Source organism: Cebus imitator, unplaced genomic scaffold (genome assembly GCF_001604975.1).
Source record: "Cebus imitator isolate Cc_AM_T3 unplaced genomic scaffold, Cebus_imitator-1.0 Scaffold175, whole genome shotgun sequence".
Taxonomy (NCBI): Eukaryota; Metazoa; Chordata; class Mammalia; order Primates; family Cebidae; genus Cebus; species Cebus imitator.
The window spans coordinates 1,479,770-1,506,105 of NW_016107490.1; positions in this window are offsets into that span (position 1 = coordinate 1,479,770).

Genomic DNA, 26,336 nt, shown 5'->3' on the forward strand with positions numbered 1-26,336 from the left:
GACCCTCTAGTCCACAGAAACTGAAAAAAGATAAAGCCTTGATAATGCTCCTTCTAGACATGGGTGCAGTTTTTTTGATGGACATGTACCACTAATATTCTCAGATTTTTATCTAAGAGACAAGATTTCTCACATGCTATGATAAAATGAGGTTTCATGCTAGGCAATGAAACAAGAAAGTGGGAAAATTCCTAATGAGAATCCCGCCTTCTTGAAAAAGCAATTCAAAACTGTCACAAAGACAAAAAAAAATGGCATTTTTTTGACAATTTCTAAATTATCACCAGTACTGGATTAACTCTGCATACTGCTGGTTTACTGGGTCAGTTACTGCTGTCTGTTTGTCTCTTTCTGGCTTCCTGGTAAATAGTGTATACAATGAAACCTCATTAACTTCTCCAGTTATTACAGCTAAGTTTTGACTATCCAGGTATGGACTTGCAACATTTTTATGTACTAATTTATCGGATTAAGGGTTTAAAATAACTTATTTGACTCGTCCATTGTTTTTTTTCATGTTTTTCTACTCATGAAACCTACACCTACAGTTAAAAAACAACAATACCTAATTACTGTTCCAGTTGCTGTGACGATATAACAAGTTATTCTTACATTCACTGACAAAAAAAAAATTTGTGTATTAGTTTCGTTGACTCTGTGGGTCAGGGTTTCAGCCGAGACATGCTGGGGACAACTTGTCTCTGATTCACAGCCTGTGGGTCCTCACTTGGAAGTCTTGAAAGTTGGAGACTGTAGTCATTTGAATTTTTGTCACTGACATTCCTGGAAGTTGATGCTGACTGTAGGCTGAAACTTAACTGGGACAATTGACCAGAGGAACTATGTTTGACCTTTCCAGGTAGTCTGGGTTTCCCCATAACATGGTGAGAGGCAGAAGCTGTATTCTTTTGACTTCAGCAGTCACATAACATTACTTCCACCCACTCCATTGTTGTGAGCCCACCCAAATTCGAGGCAATTCATGGGGAATGAGGTGATTCCAAAAGAGCATGTAGGATTTCAAATATCACTATAATCATTTATGGAAAATGCAATCTACTACAATTACCTTCCCCTCAGCATTGAGATGTTGTAAAAGATATACAGCTAAGTAAATATCCAGAGCAAAAAAAAAATAAAAATAAAAAATAACTCCTATTACATAGATGCCTTGTTTCTATTCATAAGGGAAGGCTATTTCTCTTGGGGAGAAAGGAAGAGGAAATAGTTATAAGCAGAAAGTCATCTGTAACAACTTAATAAGATGACTTGTGATTTCTAAAATAATAAATTATTTTCCAATTAAATACAAATACCAAATCCACATTGGAAAATCACATTTAAATATTTTTAGATGGATTGTTCTTCTGCATTATCCAGGATCTCAGCACTACTTCACTGGACTGGATATTCTAGTTGCTTATTTCTCTTCTTCTAGTTCCCTAGGATTAAAGATGGTAGTGGTTAATGGTATTTTCAAAGGAAAAAAAATGTGATGGACATATTTCACCTGTAGTAAGACTTCTAACGATCTACTAATGCTTGAGAGTCTTCAATGAGATCAGAAATAACCTTTGGGTTATTAATTCATTAATTTATTCTTTCATCCAACATACATTTGTTCAATACTTAAAAAGCATGCTAATTATTATTTGCTCTGCCAAACACAAAGATTAATAATAAGCAGTGTCTGCTTTCAAGAGAAATATTAGCTGTCATTTATTGAGCTTAGTATATGTCTGGCATTGTGCTAGCACTTCACATATAGTGTTATTCAACCTTACAGCATGAATTAAGGCATACATTACTATCACCCATTTTACAGTTGGGCAGACAATTTAGGGAAGCTGATTCCTTGCCTAAGTTTGTATAGCTAGTTGGGAAAACATGTTGACATTATTCTTTGCTTGGTTGCTCTGAAAAGCCTCTTTTTCCTACAAATCTAAACTGCTTCTTCTAAGAATTAGTCTTAGAGGGAGATAGGTACATTTATAAATAATTGTTATAACATAGGTGGAATTTGATAAGTATCTTTCAAAAAGCTATGTGAGTTTAGAGAGCCTGCTTCTTTGCAGAATAATTAGGGGAGAGCATCATGGAAGTGGTGGCATTCGAACTAGAACTTGAAGAACTAGTAGGATTTTTAATATGTAAAGATTTGGATAAAAGAGGTAATCTAGATGTTGGGAAAGTATAACTGGGTTAGGAAGAGCATGGAGACATTTGGGAAATAGCAAATCATACATCTTAGAGGAATCTATGTGGGAGGATTGATGGGTTAGGTGGCTGGATGAGCACTTACCACAAAAGATCATATATGGCAGCTAGTGGAAGTTTAGAAAGTAATGGTGAGCAGTTGCAGGTATTTGAGTAGGAGATTGACATGGATAGAGCAGGGCCACAGAAAGAGAAATCCAGCTGGGCTACCCAGGATGGACTGGAAGGGTTTGGAGACAGTGACGCTGGGAGGTTTGCAATAATCTGGAAAATGATGACGCGGGTAGAGGGGGATTGGTGATGGGAGCTATAAAGAGAGAGAGTGAAATGTGTTGACATTTCTATAAAAAGTTAACTGCAAGTCTGGAGCAAAAAGAAGAGCCATTTGTTATATCTATATCTATGTTTCCCACCAACTGACCAGTTGTTCAATTAAAGTACATTTGCCTCTTCCCTCGAATTATCTTTTTTTACTTTATTAAGTCATACTCTCCGGGGGCCCTACCAAGCACCTGCATCTAATTTGGAAATGGGTTGTCATGGCTCCTGTTGCGACTGTTCCGCATTTGGAAGTTCATTTTCTATTCCGTTTATTTCGATTAAATGCTTTGCTATTAGACTTCCTACAAGTCATACCCCCAGAATATACATTCAGAAAATAATGTGAGCAGCCCTGAAAGTGCTGAATGGCTGGTCAGTGTTGTGAGGAGCAAGAGGTATAAAAGGATAACAGTGCATGTTGCAAGTAATTTTGTAGAAGAGGTTTATTCCATTTTTGCCCCTGAAATAGTTCAGGTTTTCTAAAAAAAGAAAAAAAAAAAAAGAAAGAAATGATGTGCTTGGTTCATTCTGTTAACATTTCCCTGTCCCTGTGCCCCTCAAGGTAGGTCTGTGCACATGGAGAGGTTAATATTAATATTGCCTTTTTACAGCTAAATTATCTGGCTCTAGAACCATTCACAGATTCTATTAAAGACCCCTATGGAGGATTGCTTCTTCAAATAGGCATTTTAATTCACCCGGGTACAATAAGGTGTTACCTTCCTTTCATTAATAAAATGGGAACTCATAAAGAAAACCAGATTATCTTGAATTTATGATCAAGTAATTTTGTTTCTCTTAGCCTGGATAATAATTGGGAAACATCATTTTCCCCCTTCTTTCCTTTTCCCTTCATACACTTCGACATTCTTAATTTCTCATGTTTATTTATCTTTTTTATTTTAATTTGACAGGGAAAGCTATCCAGGACCCCAGGAGGCAAACGCTGTGACTCAAGAGTTGGTCTTTTCCATCTTCAATTTAATGAAATAATAAGCCAGTAATTGATTTATATTTATATTTACATTTGCCTTACAATTTCTGGGATTTTTGTCACCTTTATTGTAATTCCATAAGTAGTCTCTAAATTACTTCCAATGACCTCTATTTTTTTCTTACCTACCCAGCAACTGAAGTCTTTTATTTTTGTCTAGGGGCTTTGTTCTTCTCTCTAGTTTATCCTGGCATTTTTCTTACCTTAAAATTTAGTTTTCATTTCAAAATGTTATTGAGCTAATTTTCTTTTTTTCCCTAAAACTCTGTACCTTTATTAACCGATAATTTGCTTAAAACAATTTGGCTTTGTGTCTTTCTCCCGTCTCACAGTCCCATCTCAGGTGTTTTAATGAAGACTGGATTCTGGTCTTATTAACAATTTAGGGCACAATTTGGAATCGGAAAATAAGCTAGCTGGGATTCTGAGCATTTCAGGTGCATCTCACAAAACCTTTTTATCCAAATCATGGTGTTCGGGGACTTTCCGTCATTCAGACACTTGTTGCTTTATCCATTCTTATTAAGAATCCTTTATTATCTGGTAATAACTTAAAGAAGATTAGATATAGCTTATTAGAAGGAGGATTGAGTAAAGAAGGATCTGTTGAATTTAGGCAAATAGCATAAGAAATGATAGCTGATAGCCTGATATTTGAGGAAAATATTAAGCACCAAAAAATGTGTAACTGCACATTAATGTTGGCAAATTTGGTCTCTGGGGCACCCACTGTGTGTCAGGTGCTTTTCCATACATCATCTAAGAATCAGTGTTTCCATTTTACCAATGAACCAATTCAGGCTGAGATGTAAATTGTCAAAACTGCCACAGGTAGTAAGTTGCACTACCAGAATTATCCACTAGTCTGTCTGACTCCGGAAATAGTGATGTTGTTCTGTTTCTCCATACTACCTCAGCGTGCTATGGTGAGTGCCTGCCCATGAGCACTCATGTTGGAAAAAAAAAATTAAATTCAGTTCTGTGGCTTCTCCTTGAGGAAGCAAAAAAACAAGCTGTCTTCAAAGAATTCCATTGAAATGAAAGTATGTATTTTTGAGTGTCAAGAAATGAACTCTTAAGCTATCTGAAAACTAATTATGTGGAATACCTGGGTTCACAATAAAGTGAGATTAATTATTTTAACATAATCCTGACATCAGAATATCTGGAAATTTGATCCCTGGATTGGGTTTTCCTTAAAAAAAAAAAAGGTTCACCATGAGATATCAACATTCATTCATTTATTCACTCACTTTGGTTAACAAACGTTGAATGACTATTGTGTACACAGAAACGCTGTTTCATGACTCTTGAGAATTTGACCAGATAAGAAACAAAAAGTAATCAGAAAATACAAAAAGCATTAAAAGTGAATTTCTATTATTTAAATAAATGCTGCACTAGTGCTCCTCTTCCTCCACCTCATTCTTCATGTTGTCACTGGAGTTTTTTCTAAATCCATAATAGGATGGCATTACTTCCTGGTTTCAAACCTCTGACTACTGCCATTGCCTATTAAGTGTCACTTGGCCCTTCAGAATCTGTGGCCTATCCTGCCTTTTCTGTCTTAGCTGAGGCTGCATCCTAAACTGCTCACTCTTTGCCCCAACTAGCCGTTACTGTCACATCTCCTTGCCTGCTCCCTTGCCACTTCCTCCTGGGGTGCATCTTGCTTTCTCTCATTCTCTGTTCATCCTTAAGGATCCAACTCAAATGGCCTAGTTAGCAACTGCAAATTAAGTAGTGTCTTACAGTTTAGGATGCACAAGAATGAAGAGGCAGCGGACTCAGAACATGGGATGGCTCCGTATTGTTGGAGGCCTATAGGTGTGGGAAATTTCACTCTCCCATGTAGATCTTTGGGGAACCTCTGGAGGCATGGCTGTTACCCAAGAGAATAAGATTGGACTGAAAAAGACTAATTAGGATGTGCTGGAACAGTTCAAGGCAGATGCAAAGGCCTGTCTGTCTAAGGCGGTGCTGCAGGGATGCTCATGGTCTTGCTCAGACTCCTGCGGCTGAATCAGAAGTGTCTGGCTGAGCTTGCTCCTTAAAGTCTTATTACAAATTTTTTGGACACTGACTGTCTGCTTGGATCTCCTATAATCTGATTTTAGCTCCTACACATTCTTCCTTGTTCTCTCAGCTCAGGCCATCCTGATCTCCTTGCTGTTCTTTGAACCTTTAAGAAAATCCCACTGTGGGAGCTCTGCCCTTTCTGCTCCCCCTGCCTAAACACACTCCCCACCAGTCTTTGCTCAAGGAGTGCCTCCCTACTGACCCCATTTCAACTAGCACCCCTCTCAGTCACATTCTCACTTTTTATCCTGCTTTGTCTCCTTTTTGATACTAACAGACATCTCCTATTTGTGTATATGTTTTTATTTTACCGCCCTGTTTTCTCTATTCAGAATGTAAGCTCTGTAAGCTTAAACACAGCTTTGTTCTCTGCTATATTTCAGCACTGAGAACTATGCCTGGCATAGAGTAAGTGCTCAAAAACATATATTTAATCATTTAGTAAATTAATAAATAAATGAATGTTACAAATCCCCCTGATTCCTCCACTAATCCTTCTACCATCACAAGGACTGTTGGGCAGCTTCTATGCCAGTATTTTCCAAACCTCTTCACCTTAGGACATAGAAAATATGATAATATTTGCCTGGTATCACAGTATACTGGCAGGGTTTTAAAGATGGCTATATGGTGTTTAGTGAACAAAAGAGAATTACAATTTTAAATCCAATTACGATAAGAAAAATGAAATTGAATATTGGATACAATATTAAATATTGAATTTTTATAAAAGTTCCAAATAAACATTTTGTAATTTTACACAGTTTTATAACCATCAGTGCCTTGTGGCACAGCTGTAACCTGTTTGCCACATACCAGCGGGTGTTGGCTCCCTGTTGCCTTTTTCCATTCTGTCTGGATTTCAGATTTTACCTTTGGGGCAGGCTTTGCTGGCAGCACCATGTCCCTTGCTGCATCGCACACCTTCCTTGTGAGCTGGCCCATTCCATCAGGGCAGTTAGCTGGACGGTGGCCCGTGCTATGATAATAAGGATGCCGAATGTGAATTGTCTGCCTTCACCAGCATGACAAAATAGTAAGTAAGTAATGTTTGTGAAAGTTTGGCGTGTTGGAGGCCTCCTTGCTTAACCGCAGCTGAGCAGCACCATCTGCTTGGGAACAGCCAATTTGTTGTTTGTTTTACACTGAGTTTATTAAAGTTACCCAAGGGAGAGTAGGAGGGGCCTTATTTGGAAGCTTGTTTCCTTGAAAACCCGCATGATTTAGTGGAAAGAATACTACAAAAATCCTCCTAAGACCCAGGTTCTAGTCTTACCCATGGTCTGAGCTGCACAGTCTTGTAAATTGTGGACTCCTCTGAGGTTTGGTGACCTCAGATGCAAAATGAGAATAATGCCTTTCCTGTCTATGTCTCAGCTGTTGTAAGAATCAGATCAAATCTTATAATGGCAAACTATGAGGGCTCTGCTGAGTAAAATTAGATTTCCCATTGTAGACCATCCCATTGGGGTTGTTACCAGGGTAATTCCTGTGCATGTGAGTGCATACCAAGAGTTGGTCCCTAAAAGCATGGGTCCAGGCTTCCTTATCTGGAAGCTTTAGAAGCCACTATGCCTCTTATCCATTACAAATGAAAAGACTCATGAGTAAAATGCATGTTCCTATTTTAAATCTGACAACTTGTTAAGTTATATACAGTATTCCTAAAATGAACTCATTGGCATCAAGACTTGTCTACAAGCGTTGAAATGAGGATATAGCTTTATATAGATTAACAAAGTCTTATTAAAAGGTTACCAGTTTTGTATTGGGACTATTGGTACATGTTTCTCTTTTCTTCTAAGGATTCAGAATATGTATTTCAAATCATTTATTCTCTTGCTGTAACCTCCAGACACAAGTCAAAACTTACTTTGTTAGTTTCTCTTCTCAAACACTCCAATATTTTCTAGAAGTGATTCAGTTTAATTCAGTGAAATGATCTTTAGTTCAAATCTCAAAGGCAAGGGGTGTTGTTCTAGTTAATAAACGCTCATGAGAAGCTTTGCTGTAATTCTTGAATATCCTTATTTTTTTAATATTAGGGAGCATCAAAGGCATTAAAATTATGCTGTCTTTCCAGGCACTGTATTGTTAATTAGTCGTTTTCATCATTTTGATCATCTTGTTGAGAAGTTGTTTCCACTGTTTGCTACTTTTTTTTTTTTTAATGTTTCAGCATTTCTGTGTGCTTCAATATTTTTCTTCCTTTTCATCTCAATGAAACCTTCTTTTCTTACATCTACTGCACATGCATTAAGAGGAAAAGATGTGTTTTAAAAAATTGTCTTAAATTGCTCACATTTTTTAAAACACATATTTTCAATTTGGTGTTTTGAGTCTCAGGTGAAGAGTGTAAGAGAGACTGTAGAAAACATTACTTTTGGAGAAAGCTCCTATTTTGGTTCCACAGATTGAAAATCAGATTTTTCCTAGGATTTTGTAACATATGGAAATTGACATCCCCTGAAATTTGGAGACACCAAAATAGAAAGTAAGGCCAGATTTATTTTCACTTTTAGTAATCTGGCTCTATTACCTTGAATAAACTAGTCTTTAGAGAATTACTTAAACTCATTGTAGAAAATATGGAATATTTAGAAATATATAAATAAGAAAATAGAATATGTGGTATTCCACATCCAGATATAATTACTCTTGATGTTTTAATGTATTTATTTCTGTATTTTATTAGTCTGCCTGTAATCTATATATTTTTTAAAAATCAGGCATTGATCAATTTAGACTCTTGCATTTTGCTTTTTCTCTTGTCATTACATTATGAGAATTTGTAGAATGAATAAAGTAAATAAAAGCCATTAAATATTCAATAGTACATTAAGAGGCTGTATATTATTCTTTATATGGACATGATATAATTAATTTTACTGCTCCATTATCATTAGGTAGGGACAAATTTTTTACTATTATTAATAACCCATAACAGAACATTTCCACACACAAATTGTTTTTATTTCTAACTGTTTCCTTGCAACCATCAAAGACTTTTTGTGTTTCTCCTACCAATTTGGATATTTTCCTATATCAAAGATATTAACTTTTATTGAGGCAACTTTTCACTCATTAGTTAGAATGTTAGAAACATTAGTTTCATTTAGTTAGAAACATTAATTAGAATATTTTTCAAAATTTTCTTAGCTAGTTCTTATTCAATAAATATTTATGGAGTTCCTCCTTTGGGCTAGGGATGCTAGGCAAGATAGGTATGCTCTCTGCCTTCACCAGGCACACACCACAAGAGTTGGGAAGGTCTTATATTTATTCAGTGGAACTCTAAAATCGCTTTGGCAGTATAAGCAAAATGCAAAGATTTTAATTGTAATAGCACTAAACCCATGAAATGGAGAAGAATAGACATTCTTACAAAATTTGTTCTTCTATGTCTGAGACATGAAAGGTCTATTTATGTGTTCTTTTATGATTTTTCAATGAAGAGCTGTAGTATTCATTTGTTTCTGCATGTTTTTATTTTTTAATTACAATTCGTTTTAGTTATATTTTTTCATTGCATGTTGAGAAATATCTCCCCCCATTCTGTTTCTGTAGCTATAGAAGAAAATTATTCATTTTTGTATATTTAGTTTATGTTTGGCCATTTTCTAGAGTTCTGTTTTTAGCTCCTCTATGAGACAGATAGATATAGCTTTGAAGCGCAGCTTTGGCACTACCAGTTCTGTGGAGTTGGGCAAATTATACAAGTCTTGGCCTGTTTCTCAACTGATCATGAGAAGGAATATACTAACCTTGGGAGTTATTAAGATTTAATGAGCTACATATTAAATAACTTAGCACAGTCCCTGGCACATAGAACACATATGATAAATGGTAGATTGTTATTGTCATTTTCTTAAATTCTTTAAATCATTTACTTCTTTGTTTTAATTTATCCTGTCTTCCACTACAATTAACAGTTTCTCTTTCATAAACTTAGATACTACGCTATTCAAAGAATAAATTTTATTGTTGATATTATTGTTGTTGTTATTATAACTGCAAGGCAGATTTTACCTATTATGTTATTCTTCTGTTCAATTTAATTTTTTAATTCTAATTCTTCAGTGTCTGATATTATGGTTGTGATGCCTGCTTTGTTTTTATTGTGATTGTGTGATACTCCTTTTTAATCGCTTTGTCCTTTTGTGTTAGCAGTGTTTCTATTAGCAGCATACATTCAAAATAATTTGCCCCAAACTCAGATCTTTTGTTGGCTTTTACAAATAGTTCTACATATTCACATTTATGTCATCATTGATGTATTTGATATTATAGTAGTGCCCCCTTATCCACAGAGTATATGTTCCAAGACCTCCAGTGGATGCCTGAAACTGCAGATAGTACCAAACCCCATACCAAATACCATGCTTTTTTGATTTAACTAATAGAAAAGGCCTCTAAGTGACTAATGGGTGGTAGTGTATACAGTGTGAATGTGCTGGACAAAGGGATGATTTAAGTTCTGAGTGGGACAGAGTCAGACAGCACCAGATTTCATCATGCTCTTCAAAATGGCGCACAATTTAGAACTTATGAATTGTTTATTTTGAACGGCAGTCACAGATAACAAACTATGGAAATGACGCTTCGGTTAAGTGAGGACTATTGTATTTCTCACATTTGTTTAAAATGTTTCATACCTTCTGGTTTTGTTTGCCTTTTCTGTTGCTTTATGGACTTTTTTCTTCTTTTCCCCCCTTTTTTCATTCCTTCTTTTCTTTCTTCCCTTCCTCCACAGTTATTTATAAAGTATGTATTTGTTTTCAACAACTGCCTTTACATTAAAATAACACTTCTTACATTAAAATAACAACTACCTTTACATTAAAATAACACTTAAGTAGTACTTATTAACTACTTGATAATAAGTAGTTACTAATTATCAACATGGAGAAAAAGCTACTTTTGATTCACCACTATGTAAGATTGGAAATTACCCCTTTTTTCTGCTTTCTTTTTAAAAAATTACTTCTCAATTTGTGTTAATATAATCTGGAATGTTACAGCCAGATAATAAAAGTTAAATAATGATTTTTTAAGTATCATGATTCTTCTTTTGCAAGAGCCATCTTAAAAATATTAATTCATATTCCTAATATTTTAACACCTTAGACATACCATCATTTATATTTTATTTACCATAATTTAATTATAACAATACTTTGCTCTTTTCATTTGTAAAAAATTTGAGTATTCTCTGTTAACTTAAATATGCCTTTGAGTATTTTTATTTTTAGAAAAGGGCATATGGATAATATGCTTTTTGACCTCTTGTATATCAGAGACTATCTTTTTATTGCCTTTATAGATATCCCACAATTGTTTGCATATAGAATTCTTGGGTCACAAATTATTCTCACAGAATTGTGTAGCTATTATTTCATTGTCACCCAGTATTCAATGCAGCTCAACAGAAGTATAAGACCACCTTGATTTTTTACTTCTTTGTAAGTAGCCCATATTTCTTTTCAGATACAAATAGGATATTGTGATGTTCTTACTTTCCTGCCACCGTGTTTAAACAGTTGTCATTAGGTTGGCTTCCCATTCTCTGTTTCTTGTCTGCATTTGTCTTGTGAATCATAATTTTTGGTTTTGTCCTTTACCTGTACCCTCTGCATGTGCACCTAGTATTAGCTTCTGTGTCACTGACCATATGTTTTCAGTCCTATCTATGCATTAATTCTTTAATGCAGATTTGTTTATAATATTTAAATTCTAGATCCCTTTAAAGCTTTTCTTAATTCTTTCAATTTCTTGATCAATTACATATGCATCCCAACTCTTTTCAAACCAGCCTGTTTCCTGATAATTTTTTATCATTCATCTCTTGCTTTGGAGAACAAATTTTTAAAAATTGCATCAAAAATACTGAGATGATACTTTCCTCTCTCCCTTTAGGTAAGTGAACAAAAGGACAAAAATTCTCTTTTTTTATGATGTAGAATCTCTTGGTAAACTGTTGTTATCTTGGTTTGCTTATCTAAGAATGAGGTTGCTTTATTAGTGCCAGGGATTGTGACTATACCATACTGTGTCAGTAGATTCTGTCAGGCATACTTCACTGTTTTCCTCATTATTAGAATCTTCCACTCAAATCTTAAGCTGATGGCCAAATATCCAGTGGCATGCAGTCGTCTATCTAGTGACATTCCTTTGAACTGAAGAGAGATTTTCTCATCTATTTTGGTCATCTCACTTTGAACAATTTTAAGTGTTATCTGGATTTTCTCATCTCAGAACTAATACATAAAATCTGTGATGTCCAAACAGTCTCTCTTCCAAGGCTCTTATTGATTCAGACATTTATATCTCAGATTCAACGTGTCACTGTCTTTCCACCCATACATGTGGTGCCTTTCTAAAATTATAACCTATGAAAGAACAAATAACAGTATGGATTGGCAGGAGTTGAGAATGGGGTGGTACAGTGATAATGGATTAGCTCTGGTTATTTTATAAAGCACCTTCTACTCAGTTCATGGTTCTGTGGTCAGCAGGGACACCATGTTGCTGGGAAAGGGCACAGAGTAGAGGTGAGTGGGAACCTCCAACTTTCTGTTTTCTCCAACCTGCCTGTCTTGTCTCAGGGCTTTATTCACTCTTTGATTATGTGCTATTGCTCTTGGAGCAGGTCTGATTATCTATTAATATATCTAGTTTCCACTAGTAGTGAAACTTACCTGTTTTCCCCCTGTGTTTCAAGGGTGTGAAGAGAGGGGAGAATCAGATGCCCCTGAGTAACCTCTATAATAATACAGAAGCATGGTATAATTCATAAAGAGAAGCACCTCACAGGCCGAAGATAAAACAGTGAGCAGAGAGTACACCTTCAGTAGAAAGCAGTTAACAGAGGATCAAACCCAAGCCTTCTCTGAGATCCAAGGGTGGGGGCTTTATCATCATTCATATGAGAATATTAGATACAATTATTGTGTTCATATTAGAATATCTATAGAACTTATCATGCATAATGAATAAAAGGAATGTATAAGGGGAATTGTCAGGGAGCATTAAGAAGCCGAGGATCTGGGAGTTTGGGTCGGCTGATGATACTTAGAAGATCTTTGCAATTCCATTTATTAACCTGCTTATTCCCTAAATCAAATAATCTGTTCACTGAGGTCTCAGCTGTGTGTTGAGAATAACATTTCAGGAAAACTGTCTTTAGACTCTCCAGTTTTGAGCATCCCGAGGGAGTCATTTTTAAAGATATCTCTCATTCATGCATGCAGCTTTTGAATTCACATTCTTGTTCCTGTTCAGAATAGAGCAGCTGCTTCTGCAACTGCAGGAGACTTTCCTACTTAGAGTGAGGTCCGTCACTGTCATTGTATGGCAGACTGAATCTAATGTTGGTTGTTAGTTTCTGAAATAATTAAATATTGCCTGCTGTCGTACATCTTCAATCTAGGGCTCCTTGTCAAAGCACAGTTGGGGCCACTACTCCAAGACTCTTGCACTTCATTCCTTGAATTCCCTATTTGGTAGAAACCTGAAGGCATCTTAGTGTCTTCCGGGCTTGAGATGGGCCATACTTAAGTGGCCAGAAGCATGGAGCCAAATCCTAAACCAGGAGGAAGATTTGGGAATTGGTAGGTAGATAAAGGTTAGTAACCAGAACCAAAGAGTCAAGGGTTATTTCACAGCCAGTGTACCTGTCCTGCTCTACACTAGTGCTCCCTGGACCTCAGAGACTGAGGACTAAAGAATTGAAGGACTCTTAAGTTGAAGGGCACTAAGCACTAAGGGCTAGATGGAGTGCTCGGGACTCACCCAGAGAGCTGAGGCCAGAAAGCTGGATGGATTGCTGTGGATACTCATGAAAGAAATCTGAACATGATAGGCAGTGTCTGACTATGACAGACGACTAAAACCTATGGTAAATAAAACTTATGGATGAATCATTTTGAAAGTTCTGTATTTGGCAGAAACACTTTACTTTGCAGTCAATAAGCTGATGATTAAAATAAGGTCTTGGTTCAGTAAGAGTGCTAGCTGAACACTTTATAGTTCCAAATGCCCTCCTATTTATTCTGAATTAGCTTGTTCACACTTTAATGGATAAAATGTTCCATTTTAGGTTTTTATATATGATTATGCATTGCAGTTAAAGCCTCTTTTTGGGAAAGGTTTTACAACGTGATTTTATTTGTTTGCTAGTAAAATTTATTACCGTAATACTTTTACCATCCTCATTTAATCTTCAGACTTCTCTTTAAAAAAAGTCAATTCACCATTATGATAGCTTCTCACATGAGGTGAGGGGGGATCTAGTTTCACAGTGTCTATATTCTTATTAGCTTTGTCTTGAATATTTTATTCTGAGGACGGTGAAGTCAGTTTTTACAGGAATAAATCATTTAACCATATTAAGATTTGAAAGGGTTATAAATGGTTTATTTTCAGCCATTATTGTAAAAAGACGAAAAGGGGGGAAGCACCCCATGCTATCATTTAAATGTCAATTTTCAAAATATTGCTGAGGAAGAGCTTCCCCACTTTTTTTCTTTTGAAACAACAGGGTTGGGTGAAAAAGTGATATCTGTTTTATTTCCTCTTGAGCTATTCTCTCCTAGTCATTTAAAATATGAATATACATTTCTGAAATAATAATTGTTATTTCTAGGGAATATACTAAGAAATAAATACTTCTTGCATATGTATAAGCAGTCTAAAAAATTCTACTTTTATATACATTTTACATATAAATTTCTCTGAATTTATTTATTTTAAAGTTTAAATTATTTTCATGGATTCCAGAAATAAAGCATATAATTTATTTCCATTTTTTAAGCACCTTATATTAAGACCTATTTGGTTTTTAGTATTTTTGTCTATGGATCTTCATTCACATATGTATGTGAATTTCTTTGTTTTAACACTAAGAACATGACAATTTAAATCCTGTGTTGTCATTGAACTTTATGTGGGTCAAATGTTTCCCATAGGACTAAACTGCCCCCAGGAAGCCCTGCCACACAGTGAGATAAAGACAATCTAGCAAAAATGGGTCTGCCAGTAATTCGAGGCCAGCCTGGGCAACATAGTGAGACCCTGTATATAAAATTTTTTTTTCAATGTGTTCATTACCATTGATTCTGGTAATTGATTTTGCAGGTCAGCTCAGTTTAAATTTTTAATGGTTTTAATTTTTTTTCTGAAGTATTTTATCAATCTGTTTATATCATAGAGTTGGCCTTGAAGAGAGAAGGAATAGTAGGTAATTTAACTAATGCTCAGTCTCTGGGCAAAGTACCTTCTTACATCTCATGCAGTAAAAGCCTCTTTATGTTTCTAATAGATGCTGAATTTTTATTTTCATGTTGTTAATACACAGCAGGTCTTTTAAACTTATGTTTGTATAATTGTGCTTGAAGATAATAGTTCATATAAAAGGTGCTATAAAAATAAAATCAAATTCTATATACTACCACACATCCATCACAAATCATCAGTCCAAATTCATATTCCTTTAAAAATATTTGTAAATGTTACTCCAAATACACATTTGGTAGATTCATTATTGAATCTTTATATAAAATTCATCTTCTATAAGCTGTTCAAAATCTTTAGAATTCTTCAACATGTCTTAATAATTGTGTTTGAGTAATGTTTTACATTTATAGGAGTTTTAAAAAGGCAGGTGCAATGTGACATATCAGAAGAAGCAAATTAAACTCTTGTAAAGCACAGCTGGAATGCTAAAAATGTGTATTTGTAATTTAAATATGTGACACCATCACACTGTAAAATCAGTTCATAATTAGAAAACATCTGTTTTTTCCAATACGATGCCTAATAGTATATTTAAATAATTTAGAATGCAATAAGAAAAAAAGTCAAGGAACAATAAGTGATTCATGGACATTTCTTTCCTTTTGTTTAATGCCCTGTAAGAGATCTTAGAATAACCTATCATTTTGAAGCTACTTTTTGGATAGTGCCTAATCATCAGTGATGAAATGCATATGCCAAACATATGTGCTGTTATGACCTTATTGTGTCAGTCAAAAGTAAATAAATAAAATCAGGCTGTGTGGGTTGTGGTGTTAAGAAAGATTTATACACTGTTATTTCTCTCTCACCTCACTCTTTTGTTGTTGTTGTTGTTGTTTTTAATCAAAAGACATTGAAGCAAATACAAGTTGATTATTTTCACAGGAATTTATGAGAATGTATTGCAAATACAGGGGAGCTGTTGAGTTGTATGAGTTCTGGAAATGTACTTGAGCCAGGTAAAATATTGAGTTAAAACTTATCAGAATCAATTCTAGTTTAGCTAATAAAGTTTGAACAAAACCACAATTTCTCAAATGAAGTTAACATGGTAGATTAGCCACACATCTGTCATCAGTGTTTGCATAGGAAGGTATTTATACATGTGTGATGAAAACTCAAATGGGTATTTCTATTTTAACTGAAGTATGCACACTGGATGGTCTCTTGGTTTATTGGCAGTAAATCGTGTAACTTTTTTTTTTTTTTTAACCACAATCCAAGTAATTGTTTCAGATATGGACTAACCAAATGTGGCTGGAAAGCTCTGGTTTGGGTATTTCTGGCCTGTGTCTGGAAAGGTTTGCAAACCCCAAAATAAATAAATAAATAAGTAATAACACAAATTAAAAAATAAAGCATTTGCGCCAGCAAAGAAACAGAATAAAAGCAGTCAGAAATACAGCTTGGGAGTACTGCTAAAGCTTAGTCACCAAGCTATATCATGAATAAATTAAGTAAGTGATACCATCACACTGCAAGGCCTGCCTGACAACGAACTTTGTTGAGGGAGAGGGGAGTGTTATAATATAGGGACTTACCTTTCTACTTTAAATGCAATCTTGTCCCTTTAATTCTTGGGCTGGGGGTGAAAACTCACTTTTTTTTGCAGGGTTAGAGTACACAAAGTTAATCTGCTTCCATTTATATTCATGTACTTTGAATCGCCTTTTATCCACCTTTGCTGCTACAGCCCACCACTCGCCATTCATCAGTTTATGCATTGTGCGCCAGGGCAAATAATGACAGAATATCTAGCTAAAGAAGGGGTACTTAATCAGCAATCAAGATTCAATTTGTTTTAATTTTAGCAGGTGTTTGTGAGGTACATTGATGGGAGAGATAATATGTGCTGCTTTCATTAGCTCTCTTGTTTTTGTGCTTGAACATTTAAGAGCCAGATGTTCGGAGGTGAGCTGATCAGAATATTAAGTCTCCAGAGGTTGGTTTCCATAGTGTTTTACATTCCTTTCTTTATCTCCCTCGGTTCACCCTGAGCTCTGAGGTGCAAGTGCTGGCAATGACAGACTCCATCTCAACGTCCTGTTCAACTAAGGCTTTAAATTAGTGGCTAATTTTTGGTATAAAATTCTTTAGTTTAATAATCTGCCATTAATTCTTGGACCCTGGGTCAGCTTCGTTTCTCACGTAAAACTCTTTCAGCTGAAAATCTATTTTAGAAATTGTTTGTGTAGCAGCTGGTATTTCATCAGGTTATTTTCCTGAAGCAAAAACATGGGAATCGCAAAAGCTACAAAGGTAATGACCCCATCATCTTGTTAAATCAATATCCAAACTTGATCAGCTCTCTAGTCAAAGCATGACAGTGATGACATCATCATGGCATGAACAATAATAGGAGGGCCATTCAAAATTGGTAGCTTTGCTGAGTTTGAAAGTCATTACATCTCACAAGGAAGTGTGAATATTTGTACATGAAATTATTTTGTAATGTAATATAAGATTACTAGGTTACAGTTTGCAATACACCATTAATAGCACTTGGAGAAGCTCTAATCAGTAGTTAGGCTTTGCTTTACAATTTTAACTCAATTGTAACTGAATTTTGCTTTTATTTAATAGCTTTTCTAGTTACATTTTGATTAGCTGCATATTTTTGGTTCTCCTAGATATTAGGAGTGAATATCCAGGAACATGAATTTCCTTTCTGCTGAAACACAAACCTACCAATAAAGAGTTAATTAAACTGGCATTGGCAAGATGTTTTCTCCCGCCATTAATTGTTCTCTGCTTACTTTGATGTTCAAGGATTGTACTGTTTTATAAGCATATTTTCTTAATTGTATCACCTTGCACTATAAGTATGTCAAAGGGGAAACATTTGCAAGTGATTAGATATGGACCTATGTGTCACCAAATGTATGAGGTACATACCCTTATAGGATATAATTGTGATCTTTTAATATGCGGCCATTGACCCAGACTTGTTATTATCTATTATAGTTTATAATAATGTATCTCTTTATGATTAAATGATGATGCCCGGCAGAACACTATGATTAGCATTTCAGTTATTTATAGATTATGTCAGAGCAGTAATAAACATAAAATGCTGTTAATGTGTGGCTAATGAAATCTGGACATGAACAAGTTTATGAATTGATATAATTCATTTGAGTGTTCTAACTGAGCTGCTGGTTCTCGTCATAATTCAAAAGCTTAGCAGGGTTCACCGATTAGATGGTAGACTAATTTGCTACAAAAAGTCAATGGGCTTTCATCGTCTTGGGCCATCATGCCCAGCATGGCTGATTGCATAAGGACTATACAAATTCTCATAAGTATATTTATTATGCTTAATATGTTTGGTGAGGACAGGACAGAATCTACTATTACACAACATATGTAGAACAAAAATCACAGTGTTAATTAGATAGCCAAAAAGATATGTGCAGCAAAATCATGAAAGGCTTGAGAATTATTTGATTATTAAGGGAGGGAAAAACTGGGATGACTCAGGAGCAAATGCTGATGACAGCTGCAAAATGAGGGTGTCTCCTTTTTTTCCCTTGAGATATTCATTAAGTATATATTAAATTCTGTTTGACTAGTAATGACTGGAAGCTGCAAGTTGCATATTTCAGGTTGTTTGTACAAGCTCCACGTCTATAGCTAAGTTCAAGTCTCCAAGGAAGGATAGCAGTTTGTGCTTGGTTTTAATGATGCTAATATATTTGTTGGAAGGGTCTGTTTTTAAACCAAATGTGAAACCCTGATTTTTTTTCAAGAAACAGCATCTGAAGATGTCTCTTTGTTTCTTAGAGATCAGTCTTTATGGCTAGAGACCACTCAGCTTCAGCTTATGAAAAACAAGTTCTAGACTCTCAGCAGTGTTCAACCCCTTAGCATGCCACACTTGCACAGAACACTGCTAAATAGCCATATCTCATGCCTTTAAGAAATAAGTGGGTTTCAAATGTCATAGTGTAAAGAGAAACAATGCACAGATTTTCCAGCTTCAGTTTAATATATAATAGGTGGTTTCTCCAGAGTTTCTATTTGTCTAATTTGTGCACTATTTCCATAATATCAAACCTTGCTTTTTTATTAATTCATTAAAGATCTATAGGAAGCAGAGCAAGAACAGAGGAGAAAATGATGCAAGGTGGCGGGTTTTGTGTCAGGTTTATTACTATTACTGTTATTATTAAAACCAATGCTAAACCCATGACAGCAGCTTTCCAACAGTAATGATCAATGATTGCTTTCTGGCCATGAAGTAAGTTACTTCTGGTGATATGAGCTATCCCTGGGGATATTCAAGTAGAGTCTGGATGATTAGATGAATGATAGAAACCCAGGCTGGATCAGCATTTCCCAAAGTGTGTTTTATGGAATGTCAGTACCTTGAGATGCCCTATTTAAAAACATTGTATTCAAGTTAGTGTGGAACACACTACGTATTTCAACATGTGCCCCCACCACTCTAATAATCAATCTAAAATTAATCTGATCTTTCAATCTATATAACAGGCAAGAAATTGTTACGGAATATGTTATTCAAATAATTTTTTTTGTGAGTGAAAATATTAGTTATGACTTTCTGGAAAGTTCTTTAGTGGCAGTGTTATACAGTTGTAATGCAAGTCACAGCTTTTGCATATTAAATACAGTTGATTTTGTTACTTTTCCTGCAGCTGTGGCATAAGGGTAAATTTGTTGTTGTTTTTTGTTTTTCAAGAAGAAATAGGAAAACATCTAGAAGAATAAAATCTTTTCTTGTTGGACAGTTTTTCTTTTAATAGTTAACATTCTGTCCTGAAAACATACATTTCTGCAAAATTTGCTGGGGCAGTTGCATAGGCCCTCTCAGAGCTCAATGAGTGTAGAGTGAAGGGCTCTTTGTAGCTGGAGGGGTGAGAGGGAACGGAAAGATTAGTGAGGTCTGAAAATGGGAACAGGTTATGAAGACCCTATGTAGAATGAGGAACATGCTATTGGCTCGGAGGCCACACTCTGCAGCCTGACTCTCATTTTTTCTTTCATGGTATTCTTTCTGCTTAAAAGCCACTTGCTCTTCTTTTTTTCTCCCTTTCTTGTGTAAACAAATTTTATTATCCTTTACTACCAAGCATAAAACAAACATCACTGCCTTTGTGAAGATTTCCCAGGTTCTCCCCGACCCTTATTGTATTCCTATGCTGTAACTGTATATGTACCATTACATATACCATCAGTCATATTGAATTATAAGTATGTTTATCTCTCTATAAATATTTTTTGAATTTATGAAGAGTAGGATCTGTGTCTTACTCCATTTTATATATCCTCTAGTGCCTAGAAAAAAAATGCCTAGTTCATAAAATCTCCATGGTGGATGGGCCTGGAAGGAAAACAAGACCACAGGGAGGCCATTTGGCTAAGATGGTATCCTTGGAGCTGTGAGTCCCAATCTTTGAAGACCAGCTGTATAAAATGACCCAGAGTTTTATTTATATATATATATATATATGTGTGTGTGTGTGTGTGTGTGTGTGTGTGTGTATGTATGTATTTATATGTGCATGTATATATATATATATCTTATTTCAACTGGGAAGGCTTGTAAGCTTGAATTGGAAAAACAAACACAAGCAAATAACATGAAACATGTAATTTCCCACGGAATTGAGTATGCTGTTTTAGGTCAAGAGGCCTCAAACATTAACTTTAAGGCCTGTTGTCTCATTAGGAAGTGTAGTCCTGAGAAGTAGGTGTAAACCTGAGGGGAACTGGGGCTCACCCAGCATTGAGGTTTCTCCTTTATTTACCTGTGGCTGGAAGACTTTATTAATCTCTTAAAAAGGGAGTGATCATAATAGCAAAGACATGAAATCAATCCAAATGCCCATTAATGATAGATTGGTTAAAGAAAATGTGATACATGATACATATACACCATGGAAAACTATGCAGCTGTAAAAAGGAATGAGATCATGTTCTTTGCAGGGACATGGAAAGAGCTGGAAGTCATTATCCTCAGTGAACTAATTCAGAAACAGAAAACCATACACTGCATGTTCTCACTTACAAGTGGGAGCTGAATGATGACAACACATGGATACATGGTGGGGAACAATACACACTGAGCTTTTTGGGGGTTGGGGTTGGGTGGAGGGAGAGCATCAGGAAGAATAGCTAAGGTATTCTGAGTTTAATACGTATAGGTGATTGGCTGATCTGTCTAGCAAACCACCATGGCACACATTTACCCACGTAACATACATGCACATCCTGCACTTGATCCCTGGAACTTAGAAGTTGAAGGGAAACAAACAAAAAGAAAATGAGGAGATGACCAACAGAGAAATACACCTGTGAAGGATATACATTTATATATACATATATGTGTGTGTATGTATATATGTAATAAGCAATGTTTGTATCACCCCAAAATTCATATGTCAAAATCTCAATCTCAATGTGATGGTATTTGGAGGTGAGTCTTTGGAAGATGATTAGGTCATGAGGGTAGAACTATCATGAATGAGAATAGTGCATTTATAAGAAGAGGCCAAAGAGCTAGCAAGCTCTTTTTCTGTCAGGTGAGAACAAGCAAAAAGATGGCTGTATGTAAACCAAGAATGCTTACTTTGATCTTGGACTTTCAGCCTACAGAACTGTGAGAAATAAATGTTTCTTGTTTAAGCCACTGATTTTTGTATTTTGTTAGAGCAGCTCACCCTAAGAATATATGTATGTATGTGGATATGAGTGTGAATGTGTGTGTGTGGGGGTATATTGAATAAAATGTTTATATATATGTATATCTTTATTTATTGCTTGATAAAACTATATAATATTCACCCATAGTGTTTTGCTGTGCTAAATCAGTGAAGCTTAATTTTGGAAATTCCCTATTGCTATACCACAGAATTCAACCGGGCCTCAAAGATAGTAATAACGGATCATGAGCTATTTACAGTATTTCTAAGAGCTTAATGGAAATTGTAGGTTTTACCTGTGATAGGACTGCCTACGCTGACTTAGATGACAAGTTTCTTGCTTCTGGTTTTAATGACATCAACTTAATGTGGTATTGTTGATTTGCTCATAATGTTCTACACTGAAGACAGATACATCTATAGAACATGTATAGTAAGTGTCTTCTTACCTGACTCAGTTGGGACTGAACATGGTTCAAATTATTATAAAAGTCAATAAAATGAAGAGTCATAAAAATAATATCAATTGAAGCATTTTATTTAAACTTAAAACTCTGAGTGGGGGTCCAGTGATTGCAATTGTATATAATCCTTCTTGCATAAAGTATGCCAATGATCTAACCTTTATGATGATGACTTGCAAATTCTTTAAAGTGAAGTGAAAACTTACAGATGCTCTAAAGAAATATGAAAGCAAAATCCTTCAGGTTTTTTTGTTGTTGTTGCTGTTGTTCGTTTGTTTGTTTTAAACAACTTTTCCTAACCAGTAGTGGCTTTTCCAAAAACTGAAACTTCAGCATTTATAGATGGTAGTGGTGATGGTATGGGGAGCACAGATTTAGCTATTTTTCCCAAATAGGTAATGTAGTTTCATAATAAGTCTTTTTTTTTGTCCTGTGTTTCCTTGTTTTGTGGGCTTTTAAGAGCACTTTTACACACACATGTGTATAGATACAAACATATTTGCTTTACAAAATATTTAAAGTTAATTATGACAATACATCCCACTTGTTTAGTAGATAGAGACTTTGGAGAAAAAGGAGTTAATAAGATCTTTGAGAGAAGAAAGTAAATAATAATAATCATCGTAATAATATTATTGAATCCCTTGACTCCAGAGACTTAATTAAAAAAAAAAAATTCTTAGTTTTTCAATTAGAATTAGCTGACCAACAGGTTATGATTCAGGTAGCTGGATGAGGACAAATTCTGCTTCAGCATGCGAAATTCTGGTTAGAGAGACAGTCTTCATGCAGCTAATGTTATAGGAAGTACTTTCTCTGATGGGGGCAGGCAGGAATCAAGGTCCTACAAATTGTCTTATTAAATGGTCTTTTGTAGTAGCAGTTTGCATTTACAGAATAAAACACTTTCAACATTTTATCAGGTTCTTCATAAAATTCTTTTTGTTTTTTTTCTATAACATATGCTAGGAAGTTCCTGACTGCCTCCTATGTCAGCTAAAATTTCACTTCATATCTAATCATTACTTAAGATTTGACGCCTTTACTAAAGGGTTTTTACTAAAGGTCTTTATTGAAGGCCTTTTCTGTATTCCAGATTTACTCATGAAAATATTACAATTTTGCCCGTTCCATTTGAGGAGTATCCATTTACAATAAGTAGAGCCGAACATTGAGGTCTCCATGGGCTGTGAGGCTCTTCACCTGTTCTAGCTCAGAGATCTTTAACTGTAAACTAAGCAGTTTTGCTGTGAAGTAACATGTAAGAGAATGTTAGTTACCAGCTATCTATGAGTCCTCTGCATTTCCTAGTGTCTGTACATATAGGTGTGTTTATGTGACTAATGCTTACTGATGGAACAGGAGTAGAAGTGACATTTCACTCACAGTAGGGCACTGAAAAGAGCTCTTCCTCTTTCTCCCTGCCTCTCTTCTTCTCCTTCCTTTCTCCCTTTCTGGTTCTCTCTCTCTATTTGTGTATTAGAAGTGAAGATCCTTAGATGCAGAACTGCAAAATGGAAGTAGCCTACATCCCTGAGGCCCTGAGCCACCCAGTGGAGAATTATCCAAAACACAAAGCCTTTGTGTGCATAGGTATAAAGGTATGTGTAGAGGGGTTAAGCAGCCAAAATTTCAGGGTTTGTTGCCACAGCATATATTAGCCTATCCTGAATGATACAGTGGTTCACTGTAGCTTTGTTCATTAAAGGAACCAGAAGAATTTTAGTTTAGTATGCTCTTTCCTATATGTTTTTATAGTACAATACTACTAAAGTATACACTGATGAATCAGATCCAAAAAATGAAAAGCTATCTATTTTTGTTTCTGCAAAGACTTGCTGTGATTATACAGTTAATCAAAGTAGAAATAAAAAATTGAGCCATTGTGTAAAACCCAGCAGCAATAGTCCTGGCATCTTTCCCTCCTCCTCCTCAACTCATGCGTTTATTTGGTGCTTAGTAGCTTAAATAACAGTTTTACCTGGATAGTTCAAATCAATCTTCACAATAACCCTGTGAGGTAGGTGGTATTATTTTTTTTCATTCTACAGATCAGGTAACTGAAGCCCAAAGAGGTAAATTGCACAAGGTAATATCGCTGGTAAGTGGAGAGGTGGAGAGATGAAACTCAGGGAGTCTGTCGCCAGAGCCTGTGTGCTTAACCTGTATTTTTAAAATGATATCCATAATTGTGGATTTGTAGGTTTATAAACAGTACGTGGCTTGTAGCCAGTACTTCAGAAATATCGGTTCATTTCTTGATGAAGGACTTCCAGAATCCAACTGTTTATGGTCTCTGGATTGGTAAGATTTAGGGCCATGAACAGCATCACTTTATTCAAGGGAAAGGAAATACCACTTTTTGCAGCTTACCTTCATTTGGCCTGCTCTTCCTTGCTAAAAATTCTGGTGGTCCCTTGAACCCAGAGACAGAAAATGTTCAGAGCTCCTGTGAAAATGGAAGATTACGTGTAGACTGAGTTTGAAGAGCCATATACCACATCTACCATGTGAAACTTATTACTAAATCCCTCCAAGTCCCATATCTCTCAACTGTAAAACAAGTATAATCACATTGATTTAGTAAAGCTTGGCCTGTAATAGATTCTCAATGAATGGCAACTTCCTTCACCCTTTAGCTTCTTTCCATCTATATATATGCCATATATCAAGGCCTGGCTTTAATTCCATCTCCTTCTTGAAGTCTTCTTTGGTGAATTCTATTCAGTTTTTTTACCTCTTCTCAAATTGCTTTTGCACTTATTTTCCTGTGCTCTACAAATCATCCTTATTGTAATTGACATATGAGCTGACATCCATAATCAAATCTTGTTTAGCCATTCTTTGGTTGGTTTCAATTGTCCAGCTAGTATGCATATTGAGGGTAGGAAGGCCTTTTCTCCTGCATTTCCTATAGAGCTGGGCACACAATAGTCAGTCAATACATAGTTCTTTCCGTTGTTTGTCAACTTGTTTATCCTTGCTGTAAACCAGCATGTGAAGAGAACAAGTCAATTTAACAATTGCTTAATTATTTTCTATTAGATGATGCATTGTGGAGAAATAGGGAACACCCCAGTTGAGGAAAAAAGTTGTGATGCAGAAAAAAAATGAGTGCAAAATAACTACTGCTGTGCAATTTGAGAAACAGAAATACAGGGTGTCCAAAAGAAAATACACCTGGTTGGGAAAATTAGAAAAAATGAATGATATTGTTTCTATTTCAATGGACACTGTCAATTGCATTTTATCCATCTTGAGTTCAACTGCTTTATCATCAAGCACAACTGAAAAACTGCAGCAAACTTATTTGGAAATGAAAGTCTGGGCTTCATCCTTGTATGCATTAGCAGGGCATGCCTTCTGTATTGTTTGGAATCCAGGTACTTATTCTGATGGGGCCCTTATGACATGGACTTCTCTTCACACAATGTATTTCTTTAGAAGTAAATCTCATAATGCAAATATATTTTTATTTAAATTTGGCTGTTCATATGTTTTAATTTTTAAAAAGTTAACAGATGTGTAGAGTGGAAAAGTGAAGAGTACAGTTTAAAAAAACATCTGTGATCATTCCAGTGCCCATGCAGAGGTGTTTAACATTCCTCCCTCTGCACATCTCTCTGATGTGAGCATTTGCTCCCTTATCTCTCCCATCAGCCTCTGTTCAGTTACCTTTCAGTATCTTTCACACTATACATAGTCTCGTACCAATGAACATAAATCTTTTTCCTGTCTCAACAAAAAAGTGCTTGGTGTAATCATGCACCACCAGTGCCAGCCATATTTTGCTGATTCTTTTTGTTTTTAATTTTAAACTACTAGGGATTAAATTAGTATTTGCCATATTGTTCCCAGGAATAATTTTTGTCTCCCCTTTGAAGATAAACTATACCTTTTTCCTTTTCTTTATTGAGTTGGGGGGAAAAGATTTGAAAAGATTTGTAATTAAACTTATTATTCACTTCAATAAACTAATCTATCATGAATCACTCTTTAACAAATTTGACATCTGTAATAAAACTCTGCTTTTACATACCCCTCTTTGTCAGCCCAGATCTTTTAATATTCTTAGTGACGGAGCCAAAATAATCATAGAGTCTTTGTCAGTACAATTAGCATAAATGCCCTGAATAATTGGAAAACATCTACACTTTAAACTTCACTGTGGCCCATTTTGTCTTAGCATTTTGATCTTTCTTTTTTTGTGGGAGGAAGAATAAGCCAGTATGTTCCTCTTTTCTTGATCCTAATGGGAAATTCTATTTCTGCATATCTAAATACATATCTGACTCAACCCCA